Source organism: Amphiura filiformis, chromosome 12 (assembly GCF_039555335.1).
Source record: "Amphiura filiformis chromosome 12, Afil_fr2py, whole genome shotgun sequence".
NCBI lineage: Eukaryota > Metazoa > Echinodermata > Ophiuroidea > Amphilepidida > Amphiuridae > Amphiura > Amphiura filiformis.
This window is the reverse complement of record NC_092639.1, coordinates 3034425-3061906: the sequence shown is the minus strand read 5'-3', so window position 1 is coordinate 3061906 and position 27482 is coordinate 3034425. Positions and strand designations below refer to the sequence as shown.

Genomic DNA, 27482 nt, shown 5'->3' with positions numbered 1-27482 from the left:
AAACAAACACGATTTAATACACAATCTGTACTCATTTCATTTTATGAGATTATGATGAAAACAATATTTTTTGACATAAATTAAAATCAATTTGATCAATAAATGAGTCATTTTTGTACGTTAATCAACAAACTACAATTTCTCAAATAACCACAGCAAAGTTTATCCACTTTATTGATTACAACGAAATGTTAAAATTACTAGTAAAATTGATCAATAGAGTACATTGATTTTAATCTTAACAAATCTGTTAAATATATTCTTTTTAACAATCAGCTTGCTACATATATATCAGAATTTTAAAACTACATTTTTTCTGTAAAAAATGTGTCACTCAAGGTACATCCTTTATACATTTAGATAAATAAAAAAATCTATTTAGAAATAACACATGTTGAAATATATCCCAGTGCAGGTATAGATTATATACAATGGTGTGTCAGAGAGACAAAAAATGAGCTTTAAGCTATGTACATAAACTATGACATCAGCAGCAACAGAATTTTAATAATTCAAATAAATATTGACAGAGATGAAACAGAGAAATTAAGATGCACAAGAATCGGCAGGTGTAGCGGAGTAAGAGAATACCTACACCTAATACCCACTGATTGTAATATGTGAAAGAAATGGGCTATTCTGGTTGAAATCCACCCTCCCCTATAGAAGACATGACCGTAATCTCCCACATAGCGGGTGTAGATTTTATCTGGAGTCACCCATTCAGGTAACCCCATTTGAAATTCACACTCCCTGTGTGGAAGATTTAAAGTCATGTCTTCCATTGAGGGTGTGTGGATTTCAACTGGAACAGTGTATATATATGCATGTGCTTTGTAAGCAGTAACAATTGGTGCAAAAAGAAGGAAATAACAATAACAGAAATTTCAAGTAAAGCAATATTTGTATCATACATGTAAAATGGAAATTTTGAAATATACTTTGCTTATTTTTAAATTCCATGATTTTAAGTTTTCCAGCATAAATTTATGCATAAAAGAACATTTGTCGTTGGGAAGGAAAAACCTCCTGTGTCATTGGCCCCTGAACATGTTTAAAGCAAAACCTCCTATGTAACCTGTTAGCAGTTTTGTTTTAAACCTATTCAGGGGCCAAAAGCACATTGACGATATTTGTCAGTTTCTATTGGCATTAACCGCCTTTTCCTCTGGCATCATCCTACTTTTTCATGGATAAATTCCAGAGAAATACCAGTGGAAGATCATTCGGGATTAGCGTAGTCTTTGTCAAAGACCTCGCGATCCTAGGGGGGCGAGCGCCGAAGGCACGACAGAGCGGCAAAGCCGCGACAGCGAGCGGCAAAGCCGCGAGCAGTGGAATAATATAGGTGGCGCTCCCACTACGGTGCTCCAGGCAGAGCCTTGTTGAAAGGCTAGGATTAGCGGGCAAATGCCAGAGGACTGCTTTTTCTACAAGGCTTTTTAATCCGTAAACTGGGGTATTCCGGCTTTTTTTCCTCCAATAGAAAAATACTGATAGTCACAAGAAAAAAAGGGAGTGCAATAACTTTGACAGTAATTGAATTCTACAAATGAATTGTGCACACCACAAATTTACTCTGCACCTCAACCCACAGAAACAGTATGGATTTTCCAGACACACTAGCTGCCATCTGAATGACCATGACCACCTCAAATACCACAAGATTCTAATTCCATCAATAACCAATTTGAAGCCATCCTCCTCCTCATACACTATGGACCACAATGGCCTCATCACAATGGCATAGTTCTTTAACCTCAATTAAACAATCATAGTGAAAATTTTGACCTCGAGTTGCAGACTATGAGTTTTTGTACCCAAATTTTCAAAGATCATTCAATGAATGTATAAATGTATTGGGGTAAAAGAACTGTGCCCCTGATAGATGAGCAGGTCATGGATTCTAGTGATAGTATTTGTTGAATATTTAATAACACAGTACACTTTTCAACTCCATTTTCTAATTACTAGCCAGGTGAACACCCCTGGTTTGTCATTTTGGTTCGATGCACGGTACATCGCATTTAATCATGAATCCCATCACATATGGTCATTGATCAAGCCTTACATGCGTTATCATTGCATAGGAATACTAGTATAGTTTTGTTACAAAACGTCAGCAGTGATGGTTGGAGGAAGGATGATGAACACACCTGACAGGGGATATAGGTGATATGAAAATGCCAACAATAATACACATACACTATGAGCTAAAATGGACTTTAAGAGATCAACAAATCTGTAAAATTGTCTGAAGTTGTTTAAAAACACATAATTGCATATTCCTAGCAGCCCTACCTTTCCTTACCCGAACTGTTAAACATCATGCAACAATTTTAATATTTGAGTTTGGGCCTGCAGATTTTCAGATTCTATAACCCCAACTATATTTGACATAATTTTTATTATATATATTGGACAACATATTTCTGGTCCTATATAGGTTATTTTGTGTGACACAATTTGACCTAATTCTCGATATTTTTACTTATCTCGGTTCAAAATCAAATTATCTGCCATATTTATTTTTTTTCCATTTTTGGGTCATATTTTTCTAATACTCTAAGGTTGAATGTCACAATACTCTTCAAATACTAGATCAAATCAGTATATTGGACAACATATTCTGGTCATAAATAGGTTATTCTAACACAAAAGTCTTTTTTTGTGTGAAAATACTGAAATAACACAATCGACATACTTCCAAATATTCTTACTTATCTAAGTTCAAAATAATATTTATCTGCCGTATTTATTATTATTTTTTTCATATTTTTGCAATAATCTGAGGTTGAATGTCACAATACTCTACAAATATCGGATCAAATCAGCTTTGGTCTCGTCAGACAAGAAAAGCTTCCAGCAATGATTTTTTTTATTCAATTTACAATAAAGTTATCTGAAATATTGCTGCTTTTTCAATATTTACCCAATAACAAGAGGTTAAATTTGATCACACTCTGTACAAATCACATTAGATTCTCTCTAGAAATTGTAATGAAAATTCTCACCAAGTTATTGCGTGGGCCGGGCATGATGCCAGAGATATCAAATTGATTGCTGCAAATCTATTTTAAAAATCTTTATCAAGACCAATCCTCTTGATTTTTGGCAATTGCAAGTTTGAACCCTTGCATATAAACAGTTTTACATAACAAACATACTTAATAGGCTAACCCATTTAAATTCCACACCCCCACTGAAGATGACTTTGGAATTAACTCCAACACAAATCCACAGTTTCAAAAATTCCAGATCTGACTATTTTCATCCATGAACAGTTGAAAATGTGTGAAAGATTTTGGAATTGCAAACAAAATTTCCTCATTTGACGCTAAATTGCATCATATTCAACTGGATTTGATTAATTTCAACAATTTTTACTATATTTTACACTGACATATGTGACGTATCATGTCAAAAGGAGACACTCTTGGGCAGGTTATCAATTTTGATTTTTTTACATATCTTAAATATAGAGATATTTTGCTCCACAACGTTGTGTTCCCCCATGAAATCGGACATTCCTAAGCGAAGATATTGAGTTCGTAAGTTGTGGTATTATAAAATTGGAAATTGAGATATCGGCCTTTAAAAATATTATTGACAATGTTGAGAGTAGGATTTACCTTGAAAAATGTCTCAACAAATACAAGATGCCAGTTATATTCCGACAATATTTTTAACATTGATAATATCACAAATTCGCAACAAACCCAAATTGTGAAAAAATCACCCCCGGGCAGATATTTGGCTATTTCTCCATTTACGATCCTTTTGACATGACACGTCACATATTAGGGCTGTGCAATAATTATGAGCCCTGGGGGAGGGTAAAATTGGGGGGCAAGACATTTTTACGAGCCAAAAGGGGGGGGTGCAAGCAATTTTGGGCCGGCCGGGAGGGGGGGCAAGCGATTTTTGGCACACATTCATGGTGCGCCTTTTTAATAAAACGCTCTAAAAGGCTTAGGAAAACAGTACGGAAACGCTTAAATATGCAAATTTTCCTGCTCGCTACGGTACGCTCACAACATGTATCGTGACCATTTAAGGTTTGTAAATTGGGATCCCAAAATTTGGCATGCGCAAGGGGGGGCAAAGAATTTTTATGGGCCGAGAGGGGGGCAAGCGATTTTTGGCAGGCCGAGAGGGGGGGCAAGCGATTTTTGGCGAGCCGTTTGAAATTTTACCCCAGGGGGCTCATAATTATTGCACAGCCCCTTATGTTTCCAGCTTAAATTAACACAGAGCAACTAGTAAGATGACAGTGACATTTTCCATAAGGATATGAATTTTAAATGGAATACCCCAACTGCAAACAAATCCACAAATCATGCAATCGACTCGTCCCCAACTGGAGTATGAAATTATCTTGCTTTGAAACAAATTTCCTTCATTTTTAATTTCACAATAGCTATGTTGAACACGAAATGCATGAAATTGTTCAGCAAAAATGGCCACTTTTAGAGTAAAACAAGAATGTCAGAAGTTTGAACACAGTTGACATGAATTGTGCCTCTGGCTCATATCCAAATCAATTGGGCTAATCCATTTAAAATCCACACTACCCCTGTGGAAGATTTAGCTAGTCTTCCACAGAGGGAGTATGAGTTTTAAATACAATAGACAATTGGGTAACTTCCATTTGATATTCTCACTCCACTTGTGGAAGATATAGGTAAAGTCATAATGCAGGGGGAGTATGGGTTTCAAGATGACTAACCCTGACTAATTACATTTGAAAAACATGCTCCCTCTATGGAAGATATTTCCACAATCTTCCACAGGGGTAGTGTGGATTTTAGATGGAATAGCCCATTGCTGCCAAACCTCATTTGTCCTCAACTGACCATGGAATATAAACTCAACTAGCTATCCTCTAAGCATGAATTCCTCCGGAGGTTTATGGTGTATCGTGATCAAGCGATACGGAACTGACAACATTCTATCTCCTGTCTAATTTCCGTGAGGTATTTCATGTTATACCCGTTAACCATATGGTCCTATTTAAAATCACGTCAGTCCACTCGGACATTGAACTAATTGAAAAGAACTTTTTATAATCAGTTTTAAACGATCTTTTTTTTTGTTAAATTACATCAATTTTTAACTGACATCATCTATAGCAATACTTGCGAAAATATCTTGCACCAAATAGGTTAAGCTTTTCATGATATCAAAAACGTTGATGCCATTAAACTGTTTGACAGTATGCAAAAACAGATTATGAATCTTTAATATGACTGATATGTGGGGCCCATGTGAAACCCATATGAAGTACCATGTTATAATCACATGCTCTGTCTGTGATTACAAGTCATATGGAATCAACTGGACAGATATGGCTGAGACACCACATGGTCATGTTTGACAGACTGACCCTATGATGGATTGGTCATTCTCTACCACACTATCCTGTAAAAGTGAATATTTTTGCGCATTCTACCTTTCACGCCCATTATGAACGATTTCACTTGTGTTTAAATTTACAATTTTAAGCTTCCTTTAAGGATAGACTTACACAAAAAAGGCATACAGGGTGTATCAAAATAATTGGTACCTATCAATATCCACTGAACATGGCCAACACTGCCACATCAAAATGCATCATAACAGTCACCTCATTTGTAGATATATGTCAAAAACAATATGGGCAGTAAACAATAAAGTGTAGTCATTTCAAGAGGATCTAATGTTGAATATAGAAGTAGGTGCTTCATTAGACATTCTTATTCAATGGGTGCGTCTTGTAAAGAATTCACGTAATTTGATTGGTTTTCTGGTGTATAATATCTCACAATAGTTGATAGTGATATTAGTCAGGGCGCCAAGCCGCCACGCAACGGCGGCACGCTTGTTGCTCCTCAATGATCGCTAGCGATAATGCGTTCACGTAATACACGTCGCGAGAACTAAGAACGCGATTCGGCGGCTTAGATGTTCGTGATGGTTTCGTTCATTTAAAACAACGGGGATGTCCTCACAAAAGTAACTTTATTTTTTTCTGAAAAAAGGCAGTTTTTCTCAAAAAAATACATTAAAACTGAATAAGAATGAGAATAAAGATGGGATTTTGTCTTTTGCCTATCCAATAGTGTGTCATAATGGATGGGCTGGCCAATATTTTTATCGTAGTGGATACCGCTGCGCCGGCATCCACTACTCAAAATATTGGCCAGCCCATCCATTATGACACGATATTGTATAGGCAAAAGACAAAATCCTATCATTTATTCTCTAAATAAAGCTGGGTACCAAACATTTTGATACACCCTGTATATACAGATATTGCTATTTTTATTGTAACTGCTCTTGTAAAAGTCTCCAATAATTTGAGAATGAATTAAATAGCCTAGTTTGCGTACTACATCCTGTCAACCAGACCAAAAATGCAGTACTACGCAGGTCAGCAACCAATCAAGCCAAGCCTTTACCCTGACGTCAGATGCAAACTAGTCTTTTTTATTCCATCTTAGATTATACCTATTAGGGTAATTGAACTGATCCTGTCAGTGATTCATATGAAACAATGTGACCTCCAGATGACACCAGTAATATATGCATATGTTGTACATGTGTACATAACTGGTATTAACCAATTGGTCATCTTTCACTTAATCTGTGTAGCAAGTGTCAATGACCTACACCCCAAGGGAAAATTGAGATGAATAGGAGCAATGCATATGTAGCAGATGAGTGAAGATTTCCTGATTAAAATGAGAGGAGAAATTAAACAAAACAGAACTGGTCACACAAATCAAACAGGGCTAAGTATGATTAGCGTTGACAGTGAAAGGAAGCCGATAGAGTGGCTTCACATCAATGTGGCAGATCATTGCTTATTTAGCCACCTGGGCATCCTGATTCTAACATTTACTAACATCCAATGTGTGTTGCTATTGAAGTAGTAATTAAAAGATGTGACACAATGCAGTTTGACAGTTATGTATATTACTTGCATCTGCTTCATATTGTTAGCTGTAGACAGCTTTTTCAGCTATCTACTGCTGACAGGAAGCTATTCATTATGCTATCCACTGCTGATAGCACATTACTTCATCAACTATCTACTGCTGATAGCACACTACTTCATCAGCTATCTTCTGCTGATAACACACTACTTCCATCAATTATCTTCTATTTATTATGCTATCTACTGCTGATAGCACAAACTACTTCATCAACTATCTATTTAAGATAGCTCACTCCTTCATCAGCTATCTACTGCTGATAAGCAAACTACTTCATCATCTGATAGTACACTACTTCATCAACTATCTGCTACTGATGACACACTTCTTCATCAACTATCTTCTGTTGATAGCACACTACTTCATCAACTATCTACTGCTGATAGCACACCACTTCATCACCTGATATCACACTACTTCATCAACTATCTACTGCTGATAACACACTACTTCATCAACTATCTACTGCTGATAACACACTACTTCATCAACTATCTACTGCTGATAGCACACTACTTCATCAACTATCTACTGCTGATAACACACTACTTCATCAACTATCTACTGCTGATAGCACACCACTTCATCACCTGATATCACACTACTTCATCAACTATCTACTGCTGATAACACACTACTTCATCAACTATCTACTGCTGATAACACACTACTTCATCAACTATCTACTGCTGATAGCACACTACTTCATCATCTGATAGCACACTACTTCATCAACTGCCGGTATCTACTACTGATAGTACACTACTTAAACTATCCACTGCTGATAGCACACTACTTCATCTACTGCTGATAGCACATTACTTCATCAACTGTCTACTACTGATAGCACAACTACTTCATCAACTATCTACTGCTGATAGCACACTTCTTCAACTATCTTCTGCTGATAGCACACTACTTCATAACCTATCTACTGCTGATGCAACCTTTAGCATCAATGATATCCACTGCTGACAGTGAAGCAGTTTTTGTTTATCTACTGCTGATAGCACACTTCCTCATCAGCTATCTAGTAAAGGTATTTTTATCAACTATCTACCACTGATAGCAAATAATTTCCATCCCATACTATTTCCATACCAATGTTTTTGCATCTCAATACAAAAGTAGCAATAAACCTTTGAAAAGGAAATCACCTTTTGAAGTCTATAATGACCCACCATGATCTATACAACACGTTTGATTCCTTTTAAATAAGGAAGTACCTCAACATTGATATGTTACTCCTGACTATGCATGATAAAACCTCCAGATATTTATGTATCATTACAACTCAGTACAAATTATTCAACAAATGAAGCTCATCTCAATGTACAAAAACAGAAACCCTGCCTCAGAGTAAGCCTCAGTCTATCTCAAAAGGGACACAACTCCGTGCTGCATTACACTCTACATTCCCAGTCCGTAATGCGAGTATACTATCGTCATCTAGGTCTTCCTCATATGGACCAGTATTTGCATAATGCACATGTTTGAGAAAATATAGGACCTGCAGGTCAAAAGTTTTCCCTCCATAAGACATGGGAAATGTGTCAAATCAGCCATCTATATATCTCTTGAGAAGCATAGAGTAAATAGTGCTTTGATTAGTACCTTGCATGCAGCTACCAACTGCAGACTATTTTCCAATTTTACATATAAAATTTATTTTAAAAATTCAAAAAAGTTTCAAAAATGTAACTTTGTATGACCATATTTGGATTCTTCTTGACAAATTCATTCAAATGAGTACAATAATGCCTAGTATTGGTTCAGTGATTCTTGAAATATTCTTTGTGAACAAAACATTGACTGCATTTTGTATAATAATTCCTAATGCTTTGCTGTGCTTAGCATTAAGACGGCAACCCCCTTTCATCTCGACTGAACGCACACGTCACATCTTCCTCCACCAGCATAGCTAACCTCAACTCTTAATGGAAGTCAAATTTTAGGTACATGTTTATGTTGGCCGCGGACTAGAATTGCCCCGCGGGCGACCAAGACAGTGAGTTTCATTCGGTAGTGCCTACCACCTGTCGGAATTAAATATTTTAACTCCCGACTTGGCGACGAAAAACAACATATTGAGTTGCCCTCTTCTTGTCAATGTAAAGAGACTTTTGATTTTGAAAATGTATTTTTTGTCTCAAATTAACTCTTTTCTTCAAGGCGTGTAACTGATATCACAATGAAATGGCTGCATTGGGGTACGTGATGGGTTTTTCAAGTTATTTTTGTGTGTGTTCCCACATATGATGAAAATAAGCTAACATAGATGCAAACTCTCACATACAAATACAGACTACTCAACAAATATGCTTAAGAGGACATTTGCAGAGAATTGCCAATTCGATGCACCTATTAACCCCATGAGTGCTGCCTGCTGATTGGTTAAAAGAAAACTATTATGATTTATTGAGCCAATCAGCAAGATGGTAAGAATGGTTGTTGGGGTGAAGAGGATAGTGCTTAAATATTAAGCTGCATTTTAATTGTAAATCAATATTTTCAGCAAAATGACCAATTTCTTGTTCTTTTCAGCCACTTTTTGACAATTCAGGCCAATTGTCCCCCTCACATTTCAAGCCAAATTGGCGCTAATGGAATGCCTGTACCTGTAACTTACGTTTTTTCTTTCTCAATACAAACCAGCACAACACATAACAAAAACAATAAAACTAATTCCAAACAAGCAAATAATGATCGATTTCCCGACTCACAAAGAGGAAACCAACATTTCAAGCAAAGACATAATTCTCTTATTATATAATAAAGATGCATGAACATTACATATGCAATAGTTCCTCCTCAATTTCTATACAGTGCCTGCACATAACCATACACACACCCATGTATGCATGGCCAGGCGATGCAAGTGTGCGTGCATTTTCTAATAAGCCGGCAAGCATGCTGGCTGTTGGTAATGAGCCATCCAGAGAGAGACAAATTTGGATGTCTCCTGTAATAGCATTTACAAATCAAAAATTAAAGTAACAAAAGGGTCCGTCTACAATAAGCTTAAAAACAGTGTGAAGCATACTATGAGCTTCTAGTGTGCCGAAAACATTCTTATTATAATGTAACAAATTTTATGTTTTAAAGCTTCGACATACATCCGTTTTGCAGTGTGCATTATTTTGTCTCATTTTTTTATTTGAAAATATATTTTAAAAGCATTTGTAAACAGGAAGAATTGTGTGATTAACACTGTAAACCATTCTTATAATGGGGGTGAACATATCACCTATGTGATGTGATCAAGCAAAATCATTCGGAAGTCGGAATTATTGATTTTGAGATATAGCCAAACAAATAAAGTATTTCCTTTTGTTTCCTATTGTTTTGGAAATTCTTTAACTGCTCATATCTTTTGAACTGGATGTCCAAATTCGATGGGGTTTCCTGCAAAATGTAGCTTTGCAAATGCTGATTACAATCCTATAAGAAACTGAAAATTAAATATCTCTGACTTCAGACTGATTTCGCTTGATTACACCACATATTATAAAATAACAAAAATGAGGACAAGCAAGGCGTAATAGTATTATAAAATAATGAAAGCGAAGGATGTGATATTGATGTTCACCCCATCAACAGCAGGAAAGTGCCAATTATAGGAATGGTCTAGCATAGTGAAAATAGTTTATTATGTGGTGAAGAAAGTTCTGAACATCTCAAGCTTATTTTGACAGAGTTTGAGTCAGAGAAATAAATGAAATAAATAAAACGGGAGGGGAAAATACAAATTCCGCATTGGATTTTAAAATCTTAGCAAGCTTTTTTAGACATACTGTTTTTTCTGGGGGTGCCTAAGCCCTAATTATAGAGGATGCTACATTTGTGTTCACTTGTCATTCACGTACCGTGATAAACAGCTGAATATCTTCTTAATTTCAAATTAAGTCACCCATTTATGTAACCCCATTTGAATTTCACACTCCCTGTGTGGGAGATTAAGGTCATGTCTTCCATGGGGGTGTAAGGATTTTAACTGGAATAGCCTATTTTGGAGCAGACGACACTGAATGGGTGACTCCATTTGAAATTCACACTCCCTGTTTGGAAGATTAAGGTCATGTCTTCCATAGGGGGTGTATGGATTTCAACTGGAATAGCCTATTTTGGAGCAGACGACACTGAATGGGTGGCTCCATTTGAAATTCACACCCCCTGTGTGGAAGATTAAGCTCATGTCTCTAATAGGGGGTGTATGGATTTCAACTGGAATAGCCCATTTTGGAGCAGACGACACTGAATGGGTGACTCCATTTGAAATTCACACTCCCTGTTTGGAAGATTAAGGTCATATCTTCCATAGGGGGTGTATGGATTTCAACTGGAATAGCTTTTATTCATCTTTCAATGTAACCCTCAAGTTAGCCTCTGGAATACACCGCAAAATGTAATTTGCCAAAACCCATTGCTTTAAACTATGAATCATGCTGCTATTTCTCCCATTTCTATCAGCACTAGCACCAGCAGATTCATATCTCGTTTTTCACTTACATAATTAATTTTAATATAAGAAACTTTCAACTTATATGATATAGGTATATATAAAAGCAATGACTTATTATTTCTTGGCCTTGCCTATAATGTAATGATACATGTATTGACGGGGCTGTGTCACATTTCATCATCATATGCCTCATTTATTTTCCAAGTTGTTTTAAAAGGTGCGCAATATGTGTCCCTACACTATAGCTATCTATCTATCTATCTAATTATCATCTGAAAAATTCAAGTCTTAATCTTTTAAGATTTAAAAGCTTAAAGGCTTTTAAAATAGTCTTTAATAATAAAAAACAATGATTTATTAATAAAATTCAGGATCCACAACTAATTCCTAGTTTTGCACAAGGTAAAGCACTCGCAATATGTCTTTATTTTTATTTTTATATATTTTTTGTCTTGTAAATCAGTGGTTAATAGAATTTTTGTATCCAATCTATCAAAACATTAAATAATCCCATTTGATCTCATCCCAAATGTTTGCAATACAAATCCTTTCAGGTTAATAAGCCAGGTACAATTTGCATTTCTAACAAAACACTCAAAATTCCCATTACATACACATCTGTAAATCCATTTCAATTTTCCCAACTGCTCTTTCCCAACCAAAAACACTATAATTTGTACTATCTGTACAACAAATTGGGCTGTTCAATTTAAAATTCACACTCCCTGATTGGAACCCATGACCTTAATCTCCTACAAAGGGGGTGTCGATTTCAAATAGAATCATCAATTCAGATAGCCCCATTTGAAATTCACACTCCCTATGTAGAAGATAAGATCATATTTTCCAAACAGGGTGTAAGGATTTCAAGTGGAATAGCCCATTTATGACTCACATCATCTACATCTCGTAATACTTAAGATGCTCCACACACAACTGTGCCTGTACACTACAATACACGCTCATCATCACATGGGAACACACCCATCTCTCACCACACTCCATCTCCAACAAGGCAATGTAGTACAACGACAGCATGCAATCAACCGTCATTGCCCATCTATGACACAGAATACCTGATTAGGAGCAAAATGTTAATTTCCTATCTCAGTTTTATATGCCTCGATAGCTACAAGCCAAGAAATTCATCATATTTATGATAATCCGCTTTGGTTTTTCGTTAAAAATGCAGAAACCTGTTGGTATTAAGGGTACCCTGGAGTGTTGAGGTTTTAAACCCTACAACCCTGGATATAATCTTTGATTAAGGCTCAAAATGCTGGCTTACTGGTACATTGGATGTTATTCTACAGCCCCAACAATCCAAACATCCCAAGGGGATACTGAAGTGCATTTTGGATAAGGACAAGCCTTTAGAGAATAATGGCAATGGCTCTGATGAATACTTATATAGCCTTTCAAAATTCAATATTCTCTTGACCAATGCAGCAAGACCCTATCGTCAAGTCCAATTTCCTCTGCTTGAAAAGGACAATACTATAATGACCAACGCTTTTTGATGCGATGTTGAGATTTTAGCTGTTTACACCCCAATCTTCTGGTAAACATCAACCTATTTTTGACACCACAAAATATAGGTTAAGGTCAATAGTTCAAATAATCAAATTTTTAGTCTGAAAATGAATAACTTAGTTATAAACCCTAATCATTACCCTAACCTTCACCCTGACCCTAAACTTATAACATTTAAGCCCTAATCCTAACTTATAACATAAGCCCTAATCCTATCCTTAAACAAAACCCCAAACCTAACCATTACTCTAATCCTAACATTTACCCTAACCCTAACCTAACCCTATCCCAAACTCTAACACATATACTAACCTAAACACTAACCTTATCCCTAACCCTAATCATAACATAAAATGCCATAAGCCTTTAACCCTTTTTTGGAATAATGGCCCTTCAGACTAAAGGGATGTTCAAAAATTATATCTACACAAAAATTGAGAACTTGGAGACTTGTTTCCAAAATATTTGAAGAAAATTTGAAAGAAAACTCAACTGTCACAAACTGATAATATTTCAATCACGTTTGAAGGTATAATTTTCACATTACATCAGGAAAACATGAGAAAACTCAACTTTCCTGAAATTTATTCTTTACCATAGTTATACTCCTCTTACTCTTACGCTGATACTCTCCAATGCCCCAGGTGGGGTCAGATGAGTAGGGGAAGGTTCTGAACTCATATCCACTATATCAATTTCCTAGACTTTACAATTGATACCATCCTGTATCCTTGCAATAACCTGAGTGATTGATCTAGAAATACCAGCAATGCATCAGGATAATGAACAAAGAATTCTACAAACTGTGCAAGGTTCATAAAACTCCACAAACTATACTAATGTTTCTGGAAAATGTCAGGGGCGGATTTAGGGGGGGGGGGGGGCGCAGCCGGCGCGCGCCCCCTCTATTTTTTGACTAGCAACGGGCGCCGTTTAAAAGAAATTTTAAAAAAATGAACAAATTCGGCCATGAACAGCAAATAATGGGCCAAAACCGTTGAGTTTTCGAGGGGGTAACCCCTTAACACCATTTTTTCGTCGTCGACCAAAAGGCGCCCCCTCTATCAAAAATTCCTGGATCCGACCCTGAATGTACAACTAAAGCTGAACCGAAATCTCCGGTTATATCTCTTGTAGAACACCCAACAGTATCACCAATGCATCCATAATAATCCCACATTGAGCTATTCCATTTAAAATCCACACAACCCCTGTGGAAGATTTTGAAAATATCTTCCACAGGGGGAGTAGGAATTTCAAATGGAATGATCATATTAAACAGCTCCATTTTAATTTCATACACCCTCTAAGAAAGATTCAACCTGAATCTTCCACAGAGTGAGGGCGAGTTTCAAATGGGGCTGCCTAACATGTTCATTCCATTTGAAATTCCTACTCCCCATGTGGAAGATAGGCCTATTTCCAAAATCTTCTACAGGTGGAGTGTGGATTTAAATTGGAATAGCCCACATTGTTTTGCGATGACCATCACATTGACCTACATTTCAGAGTGCATCCTTGTGAAGAGGATCCTATTGTATCACTCATCACACCCTATCAAATTCAGATTATTATCACAGACCATCCTGGATAAAATAACACTATTTTTTGACAGTGACTCTCAAATAACAAACAATATTGTGTCCATTTTCTCTACTTGATTCCATTAACACACACCCATTTGCTTATCCATCAGTGATCACCAGTTTACCAAGAACCGAACAGCCTATATGTGATGTTTTTTTACAAGTTTACACCATTTGTATCCTTTTTGTTTGCTCTTTTGAACACGTTTGTTATTATCAGACCATAAAATCATGTTTACAAACTTTCCAAAATTCTTACATTATTTTCATTTTCAACCAAAATTGAAACATCTCTGTAATAGAAGTATAACAATAACATGTCAGAAAGTGTCAAGAAGTACGGGAAGCGATGGAGATCGGAAAGAGGGGAACAAAGACCATGAATAGAGAGGAAGGCACTTATTTCCTTCCTAATTCATGTATATCATCCACTTTTGAAGACTAGCAATAAGACTACACACAACCAGAAGTCAGTTACCGGGCAAAGTGGATCAGATGCTCACATCTGATGAGTGATGAGATGGACGAAATATTAAATAAGTAAAAACTAACTGGTTTCACGCAAAAATTACCAACTGGAAAGTAACTAATTTGAGCCAAAACTTTTCAGGACTTTATGAAAAACAGCGACCATCAAAAACTAATCAGCCAATCAATTTATGGCGATTTGAACACATATTCAACCACACATTGGACACTACATTCTATTTGCTGCGATACATGATCAGTGTAAATTTATAATCATGCACCACACACTCATCGAACACACTATCGCCACTTTGGGATTGGTTGTGCCGTTTTTGTTTACCACATACAAGATCATTCTGAACTAATTTCCACAGAGTACTAATCAGCTGCTGAACAGGTCAATACTCTGTGATCTGATATCAGATGTCCATCTTACAACGTCTCTACTAATACATGTAGCACTCTGATTCTGATGATAATACTATACCAATTTAATACATCTGTCATTCTATTAACATCGCTCATCAGGCCAACAATATGTATCTGCATTATCCCCTGTGTTTGATTTTACCTTGAAAAGTAATCCACAGAAAATATTACAACACTTAAGAAATTCTCACACCTTGACTTTAAAAGAGGGACAATTTTGCACCAAAAACAAGCCATTTGAAAAGCAAACTGATGAGACTGAGTGATTGATTTGCCATGAGAGATACATGCATCCAATCCTGACCCACATGTACACGTCCCATTAGATGTGGACAACACTGATGACCAGTGATGACAATCACTGTGAACAGTGATGACAATCGCAGTGACCAGTCATGACAAACACTGTGAACAGTCATGACAATCGCAGTGACCAGTCATGACAAACACTGTGAACAGTCATGACAATCGCAGTGACCAGTCATGACAAACACTGTGAACAGTCATGACAATCGCAGTGACCAGTCATGACAAACACTGTGAACAGTCATGACAATCGCAGTGACCAGTCATGACAAACACTGTGAACAGTCATGACAATCGCAGTGACCAGTCATGACAATCACTGAGGACTTTCTACACAGATTACCATCAGATAATTGGGCAATTCCGTTTGAAATCCATACACCCCCTATGGAAGACATTATCTTTATCTCTCACACAGGGGGTTTAGATTTAAACTGGAGTATCCAATTCAGGTTACCTGATTTGAACTTAGAAGATTAAGGTCATGTCTTCCATAGGGGGGGGGGGGGTGTATGCACATCTGGGGTGTAAGGATTTCAACTGGAATAGCCCAATTTTGACAACATCCATCAAATTATTGAACAAACTTTTGTTCCATAGTGACCATGATCATTTGCAAATCACTCACCCCCATCAATCTAGTGTGTCATCTGATATTTTAGACATATCTTCCACTGTCATTTTAAGATCAAAATTGGAACATTTTGCATAAATTTATGATTTAGTAATGAAGATTTTGCATAACATTATTGGGCAGGAAAAACTTCCTACGTGTCATTGGCCCCAGAACATGTTTAAAGCAAAACCTCCTATGTAACCTCTTGGCAGTTTTGTTTTAAACATGTTCAAGGGCCACTAGTATAATACATAGGAGGTTTGTCCCGCCCAATGACGATAAATTCATGTTATCATATAAAATAAATGTGAAATTCTGTCCCTATTTCCTCCAATAGTGCTACTTTCTGAACAAACTTTTGGTCCGTTTGACCATATTCATTCACAACATCACTCACTCATAAATTTACATAAATGGACATGGAATTCTTTCTTTTAAAATGAAAGCATGATATAGCTTTAAAACTATATCATGCTCTCATTTTAAAAGAAAAAACCCATGTCCATTTCCTCCGGTAGGGCTATTCTCCTTCCAGTGCGATAATTTCAAAACGAGTTCATCCATTACTCTTATTTATTTTGTCCCACACATCCTTCCTTTTCATTTTGATCCATATTTATACCTGTTTTCATATAATGGAATCGGAACCATGCCAGTCATGCATGTAATAATAATAATAATATTTATTTGAATTACCAAAATACAAACAATATAATAGTAATAATACAACATATAAGTAAGAAAATGGTAATTCAGGAAAGAAAAATAGACCTGTAGGTCCAAACACAGAGTGCTTTCCTTTCCTGTTGCATAACATAATTCATATACAAAAACACAAAAATAAATACAAAATTAAATAGATTGACAACTGACCTGCATGAATTGTTGAATGTCCGCTAATATAACATGTCCACTGACATTTTCATCAGATTATGAATATGAGCATGTTGGTTAAGATTTGGGCCGGGGATTTATGTCATTAATTTATCTAAAAACAAACCCCTCTTTTGATTAACCTTTCTCCTACACTGTAAAATATTTTGTCCTGTAATGTTACTGAAAATATTAACATCAGTAAATATCTTCTGTGAAATTATGTAAATTACCATAACAACATCAATAATTTCAATGTTATAATGGAAAGAATGACAACTTTGCTGTCGCACGTCGCAAGTAAATTACAGCACAAGTTCTTTTACAGTGTACCTGCCAAATATTTTTGTATTTCTAGAGTAACAGTACAGTTTGTGAAATTAGGCAATATTTATAAAACTTTAATCTTCAGGCAAAGATAAAATATATGAAAACTGGCCCTATCTACTGATTAGAATGCATAAAAAGCTTTCAAAAATCAAAATATCTGTTGAATATAAATGTCATAGGTCCAAGGTTTGCATATTTTTGTTAAATTTTTTGCATCCAGGACCCATCTGAAACCGTAAATCTGCGTAAGTCACTCAGTAATAGTAAATATCTGATTAGGGATTGTATTTCACTGGTCCTGATGATCTGGGGATGTAGAAGAGTGGACAGGGCATAGGAGTCTCCTATTAACAACCCAGATTTGAAAGCAAATCAATAGCAGAATTCGACACCTCGTGTAAAACCATAAACGTGAAATTAACTTGCCCCTAAATTTTAGGTAAGTCACTCAGTAATAGTAAATACCGGATTTACATCCCAAAATTAGGGATTGCATTTCACTGGCCCTGTGGATGTAGAGTGGACAGGGCATAGGGGTCTCTTATTAACAACCCAGATATGGAAGCAAATCAATAGCAGAATTCAACACCCACCTCTTGTAAAACCATGAACGTGAAATTAACACTTGCATCTCAAAATGCTCATTTTTCAGTACACAATTCTTTAACTCCAATGCATAAAATTACCTTTGAGTATCATGGGTACAAAATCTCATGCTCTACAACTTGAGGTCAAATTTGAGCTATCAGTGTTGAATGGGGTTATTGGACTTTGCAATTAGACATGATATAATTTTGGTTGTAAAAGTAGAAATTTTCGCTCTACATTTATTTTTGTACTTTTCACGTTCCAAGCTTCTACCACAAAAATAACAATGTGCGAATAATATATTCATTTTGTGGATAGGTCATTGTAAGGAAACTTACAAATTTAAAAACAAGGGAAACAGTGAAACATTGGCAAAGCGCGAAAAATTAATCGCGCATAAAATTTGGCACTTTTACAGCACCTCAGAATGACTCATATGCCTGACCTACATTCATACATTACAAAATTCACAGATTTGTTTTTCATAACCATGATAACTGAACATAATTGGTTGCTCACCACCCACTATTGACTGCCCTTAATTTTGCAACCCATTTTGTTTTTATATAATAATATGAATTGTTATTTATGTAAATAAAATAATTTATTTCTTATGCCAGTATTTCATCAATATTTAATTAGAACCTATTTTTTCATCTCTGGATATATTCTAATTAAGCGGTATTGATCCCGTAAAGAAACTGAGATATATTTGCTTTATTAAAGCTATCTTGTAACTGATTTTATAATACGTGTAAAGCAAAATCCTGAGCTCTAGGGCAGAGATGCCACTTGGCGTTGCCAAAATTTCCTGAAAAATCCTGAAAATGCACTTTTCCCCACTCTTTTGTACAGGAAGGATAACGCGCAAATATTTCCTGAAATCTGTAAATTTATTAAAAATTTCCTGAAGAAAAGTGGCATCTCTGCTAGGGTTTTGTATTATTATCATTATTGCTTTTTAAAGATGAAGAAATCAATTATTTTAATTCTGAACTATATCCTGAATCAACATTACAAGCCATAGACCACTATGGACATAAACACCCAGACACACTTGTGTACGCTGCTTGTCCAAAAGAAACAAATGAGGAAGATATATAACTAACTTAATCTCTATAAATAGATAAATATTTTGATGAGATTAAAGAAATTGATATCCTCTTGAGTATAAGATCTAATTTGTGAAAACGAGTAAGTCCCTAATCATATTTTTATTACCTATCCATCTCTATGCATGGAATTTCAAATTGTTGCAACTTGAAAACATACAAATTTGGACTGTTCATTTTAATTGATAAATGACTGCTTTCAATACATTGTTATAATAATGTATGTTAATTGAATATTGAGAAGCATGTTTCACCATACAAAATTCATTTGAAACACTTTTTGACTTTATGATGATTTTCTTACAATTCTATAATTTCTTTAAAACAGAAGACAGAAAAACAGAAAAAAGAGAAATTTTAAACTTTAAAATTTTTTATTTTTGACCAGAGACAATTTTTTTCCAATCTCAAATATTGATTGTGCCTCACGCATTGTCTTACAAGTCTGCTAGGGTGAAGCAAATAGGCTACCTCATTTCTTCATAATTATATCATATTATTTTAGTTACATATTTTCTGTGTAAAATTTAATATAATTGTGCTGCTCTACATTATTTTAAGGGGTGCGGATGGGTTTATCCCCAGAAGTAAACTTATCCCCAAACATTCAGACAGTTTTGGTACTATTTGGTAACTCTTAGTTAAGGTCATTTCAAAGTTGAAGACTCCAAAAAGCTTTTATCATATGCTTAAAATACCAGCAGTACAGCTGGCATCCTTAAGGCCAGTTTTATCTTCAACAGAATTGTGCTGCTTGTCCTAGTATCGGAACTGCAAGCCATCCCAATATGCCCCCATCAAAAATTTAGTAGGAAAAATGCTCCAAAATATCTCCTGTTCTTGGCCTAAATCCAAAGATCTACTGTAAAGCAGATACCTAATCACATTCTCTGTATATTCATTGCTGTTAATGTACAGAATCACATGCAAGTATAGCTTCTCGCAGTTTTCCTATACGTTTTTTGTTATTTTGCCAGCGTACTTTAGAGCAAATGTCATTATATAGCTATGGGCTTATCATATAAATTGCAACTTGCAGCTGACTTCAACTACAGCATAGATTGTTCCAATTCCCTTAATTGTAGGGTTGTATAAGGAAGGGGTACTTTATCACAGAGGCATTTTGACTAACAAGAAAGATGGCATGTTATTATACTTATTCAAATCAAATAATTATATGAAAAGTGTGACTTTGTTTGATATTTGTGACCTAGTCTGATCTGTCCATGCAGTATGTTAACAATGAAGAATAGTAAAAAAAATGCAGTTAATAACACATACAAGAGACACTTCTACACCTTTATACTTAAATAGGTACATATGCACTCAAAACAAACCCTCACATTTGCCATATGAGAGCAAACTGACATATGTACATCCCCAGTGGCAAATGAGATTGGATTAAGCATTTCCTTTTTCTTGACCCAAAGGCTGACAGTAAAATTGTTCACTTGATTGTTGGTAGTGGCCTTCTTTTCCTTGTTCTTTATCTTCAAATCTGATGTTGCTCACATCTCTTTCCATATAATATATGCCAGTATGCTCAAAATAGGCTTTTTAATTAGCCTGGCTTGAGCATTTTGATTGAGCCTGGTCCCATCAGGACCTAAGTGTGTCTCCACACAGAGCAACGGTTCAAACAAACAAACAAAATACACATCTGAACAGGGCCGGATTTACCTTTTTTTGGGCCCTGGGCCAGGCTAAAATTTGGAGGCCCCAAGCGCATCGTGTAGAAGGCATTATGCACTAAAGTGGCCAAGTTTTGAGATTCTACTAGGATGTTTGCGCACGAACCGTGAAAAATGTTTCAATTTTCGACTGTTTTAGTCCGAATTGAAGGTGAATGTTGCTATATTAGAGGCCAGTGCGCGCTTCGCGCGCAAAAAATTGCAATTTTTGTAGGCTATTTTAGCCCAAAACATGGTGTTTTTCAGCTAAAATGGAAGATGCACACTGCACAGGGCAATTTTGGGGGCCCTGGGCCCGGGCCCATCTGGCCCTATGGTAAATCCGGCCCTGTCATCTGAATACGGAATGGGCGGGTATTAAATCAGTTTACTGGGCAAAACCATGAATCCTCCTTGTTTTACCTAATCAGAGATGTACTTGATAACTAGTTTACTTCAAGCTACTGACCCAATTGATTGGTCAGCTGGCTAAACTTGCCAGGTACTGTAAAACTGTCAATTTTCATGCAATACATTTTCGATTTTTGCCACTTTTGAACTGTTTCTAGTGTTGTTACACTCACAAATCAATACTCCTTTACACTGACCTATACACAAAAGAAATATATTCGCATGTTATTATTTTCATGGTAGCTGCTTGAAATGTGATGAGTGTGAAAATATATGCGGTGTGAAAATTTCCACTTTATAGTAGATGATTGGGTCCTGATGTGATGGTGTGTCAATGGCCTGCAGATGAATGACCATCCCTACTAGAACACAGTCAGTAACTTCCATTAGAATGATTCCATTTGTGATGATACAACTGATGGGCATTAATACAAATAACCAGGGTCCATTTCAAAAAGACTTACAAGTGGCCTAAGCTTGATTTGATAGGCTTAGCACTTACTATTAAAGCCAAACTTCAGATTGATGGTTAGTATTCATAAAAATGGACCCCAGATTACAAAAAATTTAGATACACTCTGGCTATCTTGCAATGTTGAAATTATGATAAAATTACTTAAAACACTAACAATTTCTTTAAAATTGCTAAAAAAAACAATAGGAAACACACACTTAAAACTACGGGGTCAAAAAATGACCCAAACGGGGTCATTTTTGACCCCAGCATAGTTATCAACTAAACACCATACCACTAACGGGGTCATTTTGACCCCATTGGTCGGGTCATTGCAATGACTACGTATTTGGGTCAAATAGTAACCCCATTGGGGTCAAAATATTACCACATTTCGGGTCAAATGAAATGACCCTTCAAAAGGGTTGCCTTATTGGGTTACTTAATGACCTCATTTCGGGGTCAAATGAAATGACCCATTTGAAAGGGTTGTTTTATAGGGTTACTCAATAACCACATTTAGGGGTTGTTTGGATTTTTTAGTAGGCCTATGGTCATGCTGGTCCCACCAGGACATAAGTGTGTTTCTGCACAGAGAAAGCATTACATAAACAGCAAACTGCAAAATGCATCTGTGTATCACACTCACACACAGTCAGTCATCGCCTATGACAGTTCACGTATTATAAGCTTACATGATATAAGCTTATAACAACTGCAGCCAAGACACCAGCCACGACAGCATGACATTGGAATGAATCTGCGTGCATAGACAAGGGTCTATGCATCCTTGCAGTCTCACTTTTCAACTAACTTTTCATATTCCATCATGCAGACAAGCACACACGACAATCCGCTGAGCTGCACAATCAGAACAAATATGGCGCTGATGTGACCACGTGAGCCGATGCACACCGTGTGTGCAAATAGTTCAAATGCAAGTCATTATAAAGTTGACAAATTGTGTGACTTCGGTCAAAAAATTAGTTTTATTTATTAATCAACAAACATTAATTGCAGCTCATGTTTAAACTCATTTATGAATTGAGATTTTCAAAGCGGAAGATTGAAACTGATATCAATGCGCGACGGTATCGGCAAAATGACCACTAAGTTTTTGACCACGTTCGTCGTGGCTAAAATGACCTCGTGAGTATGGTCAAATTAAAACAGTACAACCCCCTTGAAGGGTCAAAACAACCCCAAACGTGGTCAATTCAAAATGACCACGGAAAATATAACCCCGTAGTTTTTAGTGTGCACTGCCGATTGGAAAGTCAATAATTTTTAGGATAATAGTCAACTGCTTACTCAAGTATTAAATAACACTGATTTTGGCTGACTTGGAATTGTCTTTTGATAACTTCTACCAGGTTTCAACTCCATATACAATAACAGATAGAATTGAAAAATGGGAAGTGGGAACAACAAATAGATTCATTTGACAGCAATGTACAGCATAATATACTAATACAATGAAATACTTTAGTTTTTAAGCTGTAGATGTTTGGTAATAGTTATGCTTAAAACATATTTTGATAAAACTAAGCATCTAATGCCTACCTAAAGAGCATGCAAGCAACGAGCTATTTCAGTTGAAATCTTCAATCTTCCACACAGGGAGTGTGAATTTCAAATGGAGTTACCTGAATGGGTGACTCCATTTGAAATCTACACCCCCTGTGTGGGAGATTAAGGTTACGTCTTCTATAGGGGGTATATGGATTTCAACTGGAATAGCCCAAAATGTATAAGGAAATTCAGAAGGATGTAGATTGCCACTGAAATTGTACTCAGATAAATTACTTTACACAGATAAACAAATTTACGCTACAAATCAAATTTGGAAGTAGGTGTGCTGCTAACAAAATTAAATTGTGCCAAGAAGTGCTGACCATCAAAAGGTTGCGGGTTTTTCATCAAACCACCGTGTGTAGGAAGGAGATATTGTAACAAAACTAACAACTTAGGTGCACAAAATATAGCGAAGAGAAGGGGTAAAAACACAAGGAAACAATAACAAACACTACACAGAGTTGCCACAGGTGCCTAATATGCACACATTTGGGTGCTATTTAAATGGCCTGCTGTATTTCAGCAAAAACCATGCTATAAAATTTGGCCACATTTGCAATACTAAGCTAGCCATGAAGAAACTTAAAACTTAACTTGATTTCATTTCGTTTTTTTCTGACACAAGTTTTTGAGTCTTGATTTGACCTTTTTGGTATCCCAAATGCACAAATCCATACACACACTCTGCACTGCCCAGGCCCATAGCCAGGATGTTTGGGGGTGCAGGGAGCTAAAAAGTAGACCTTTGGTGAACTTTTCCATCAAAAAAGGACTAATTTCAATGTTTTTCCTCCAAAAAGCAAACCTTTTGATTTGTGAATTTTTCTTTCTATATGGGCTGATTTTCTTTATTATTTCTTTTTTAATGAAATAAGTGGACTTCTTTTCCGATCGTCATTTTTTGAGGGCATGCCACGCACAGCTCTGGACACTGCGCACTGAACTGTGCAGTAACAATGTGCACCTGCATAACATATTTAGGGCTCATATTGAAATACCCTACCACGTTTTCACACAGAAAGAAGGCAGGATTCCCCTCGCTAAGCGCCGCCTCAGGAAAGCTCGGTCATAAAGCGGATGGATTATATGCATCAGTGATACACCCTGCCCAGGATTTTAACAAAGAAGGCTAGCACAGGAAAGCTGCAGGATGGCGCACACCTTCCTGTGTAAGGGAATTTCAATATGAGCCCTTTGGCTTTCAATTGGAAAAGCTTTCTAGATATTTCAAAATGGTCTATTAGCTGAATTGCGCTCTCAAAGTGTTGTACATGCAGCCACTATATAGATCAATAACCAAGCAGAGGCAGTATTGGCTATTCCAGTTGAAGTCCTTACGCCCCTATGAAAGACATGACCATAATCTTCCACACAGGGAGTGTGAATTTCTAATGGGGTTACCTGAATGGATGACTCCATTTGAAACCTACACCCCCTGTGTGGGAGATTAAGGTAATGGCATTCATAGGGGTTGTATGGATTTCAACTGGTATAGTCCATTTTCAATCCACCGCTCAACAACCTTATTGGACAATTTCTTTGCTGCATTTTAGTAAAAGTATCAAAATAAGAAATATCTGGGTTCTTTTTCCTACTGGGCTACTTATGCACCACCCATGGCAACCCCAACTATGATGAGGTGCCCACCATCTGGGACAAATTGTGGCAACCCTGACAAACACCACTGACTACACAAAAACAACTAAATACACATCTTGTGTCCCCATTTTATCTTTTGATTTTTACTCTTATTGATGTCTCCAGTAAGTCGCCTACAGCTGAATCTTAAATGAGGTCATCCCGGCCGGCCGGCCGTAATAATGATGTATTCCATATTGAACAGAATGAACGGAGGAATATCAGAAATTGACTACCATGATCATGGAAGGTTTATGTTGTAGCATTAATGGCTGCCTTGTGATAAATACATAGCTGCTCTATGTAGTAATATTATACTTTGATATATATTTTTATAAAGTAAAAACAACATTAGTGAAGAACTGTTGCCCAATGCTGAGAAAGCAAGGCTAAGCATAAAAGCATGCAAGTATTGTAAACATTAATGCCTGGATTTTTGTCATTTGCAGAGACAAAAAGTATGACGTAATTAAGAGAAGTGAGTCATATTTTTTCAAGCAAAATCATACAGAATTGAAGTGACTTCATTCACAATATTTCAAAATCAGTTCTATGCATGGCTAGTTAATGTGTCATCAAAGATGAAAATAATTTGGGGTTTTTTTTCAGCTTGTTACATTAATTCAGTTTTATTAAAATTATATTTTAAATTTTTTATAGCATTTGTTAGTTTCCATTGTTTGTGTCAACAATATTGTATTATTTCACGAAAATGTTCTAATTTTGCATGTAAATCCAAACCTATTCTCTATTTCTTCCTTATTGTGCAAAATTTTCTCCAAATCACCTGAACAAAGTATAGTACACGGACTGTGCATGTTGGTACTCCAATATTTCATTCTACACAGGGCAGACATTGATGCTACAACATTATCTAAATGAAGTCAGGAATTAATCTGATGGTAAGAAACCATGCATTGAGATGTCAACACGTCTGACAGACTATTCGTATGATTGGTTGGTGTTGACAACAACAACAAATTAAGGCTATGCGGTGGGTTCAGTATTGGCAATAATGTACCCATATTCTTTTGCAGTTTTAAATATACTATTATTAGAAACATTGAAAAGATGGAAGAAAAGCATTTTGCTTTTTGGGATTAAAATCAAGATCATGGTACTTCAATAAATTCACAAAATAAGCTCTAAACGTTTAAAATACGGTACATATTCACTGATGTCAATTTGGAACTTAAAATCTGTGCGACAACGATAAATTTATCATCCATCAACAAATTCTAAAAGAAAAGCAACTTTTAAATGTTTCTATTAATAATTAGAACAAAAATCATAATTTCAAAATTAAACATAAGTGCCTGCATAAAATAAAAATAATTTGAAACATAAACATAGATCTCTGCGTAGCCTTAAGAAGGAGCTGGCTGCTTACATGCACTAAATACAATTAGATTCCAGTTGATAAAAACACACACTTACCCTTCCCCCTCACTGTAACCATAGTGCAAAAATTTAAAAGCAATTTGTTGAAATAAACAAAATTAACATCAAATTCATATTTCATATTAAAATATAACAAGACTCATTATGTATGTATCTGGGATAATAGTTTACGGCTCATTAGAATGCGATAGAGCAACAAAGCTTAATTACTATCTTTTGCATCCTGTGATTGTATTCCTCTTTTAACACGCCTCGATGCATCCCTATACAATTTTAAACCTACTAATTAGCCCACAATCGTTATGTGTCAAGAAAAGTTGATATTATTAGTATAAACAAATTTCACACATGTACACAACTTACAAGTAGGTACAGGCTGTATCAAAATGATTTGTAGTCATTAGTTTTCATTGATTATGGACAAGACTGCCTCATCAAAATACAACATAGGATCCACCAATTTTTGTTTGATCAATGTGATAAAACTAAAGTTTATAAAATATAAATTCTGGCCATTTCAAACAGGATCCTATGTTGTATTTAGAAGAAGCAGGCTTTTTAATAAACACCACAACCAATGGGTACCAATCATTTTGATACAGTCTGTATTGTTAGTGAATTGCCATCTTTTAGGATTAGAATGTTAAGGGCTCGGATAGCAATGTTTGCATAGTTATTTTTTCTGGGACATGAGAGCTCAGACATATCAAATTGCATTCTGAATACGAGGGATGTCCCCTTCTGATATCATATAATTTTGATTTTTGTTAAAAACTTTTAAGGTCTTTTTGGGAAAAAAATGTGTACAAAAAATGTACCTTTTTGTTAATGATCGTCTGCTTTTCCTTCCAGCTACATACACTTTAAGTACATATCATTAGATTAATTAAGTTCACTTTGAGGAAAGTTAAATATCAAAAATAATCAAATATCAAATTTTAATAATTTGCCATAAAATTTGTATTATATCACAAATTTCAAAAAATCAAAATTATTTGATATCAGAAGGACATTCCTCGTATTCAGAATGCAATTCGATATGTCTGATGTGCT

General features: G+C 35.9%; 2 protein-coding genes across 3 annotated transcripts in view; both read right to left on the bottom strand.

Moving 5' to 3' along the window:
- Positions 1 to 27482, bottom strand: part of LOC140165660 (UDP-glucuronosyltransferase 2A1-like) — a 455852-nt gene that overhangs the window by 216086 nt on the left and 212284 nt on the right. The gene's annotated exons all lie outside the window — the stretch shown is intronic.
- LOC140165661 (SH3 and multiple ankyrin repeat domains protein 3-like) overlaps positions 1 to 27482 on the bottom strand; it is a 116700-nt gene that overhangs the window by 40094 nt on the left and 49124 nt on the right. The window lies entirely within an intron of this gene.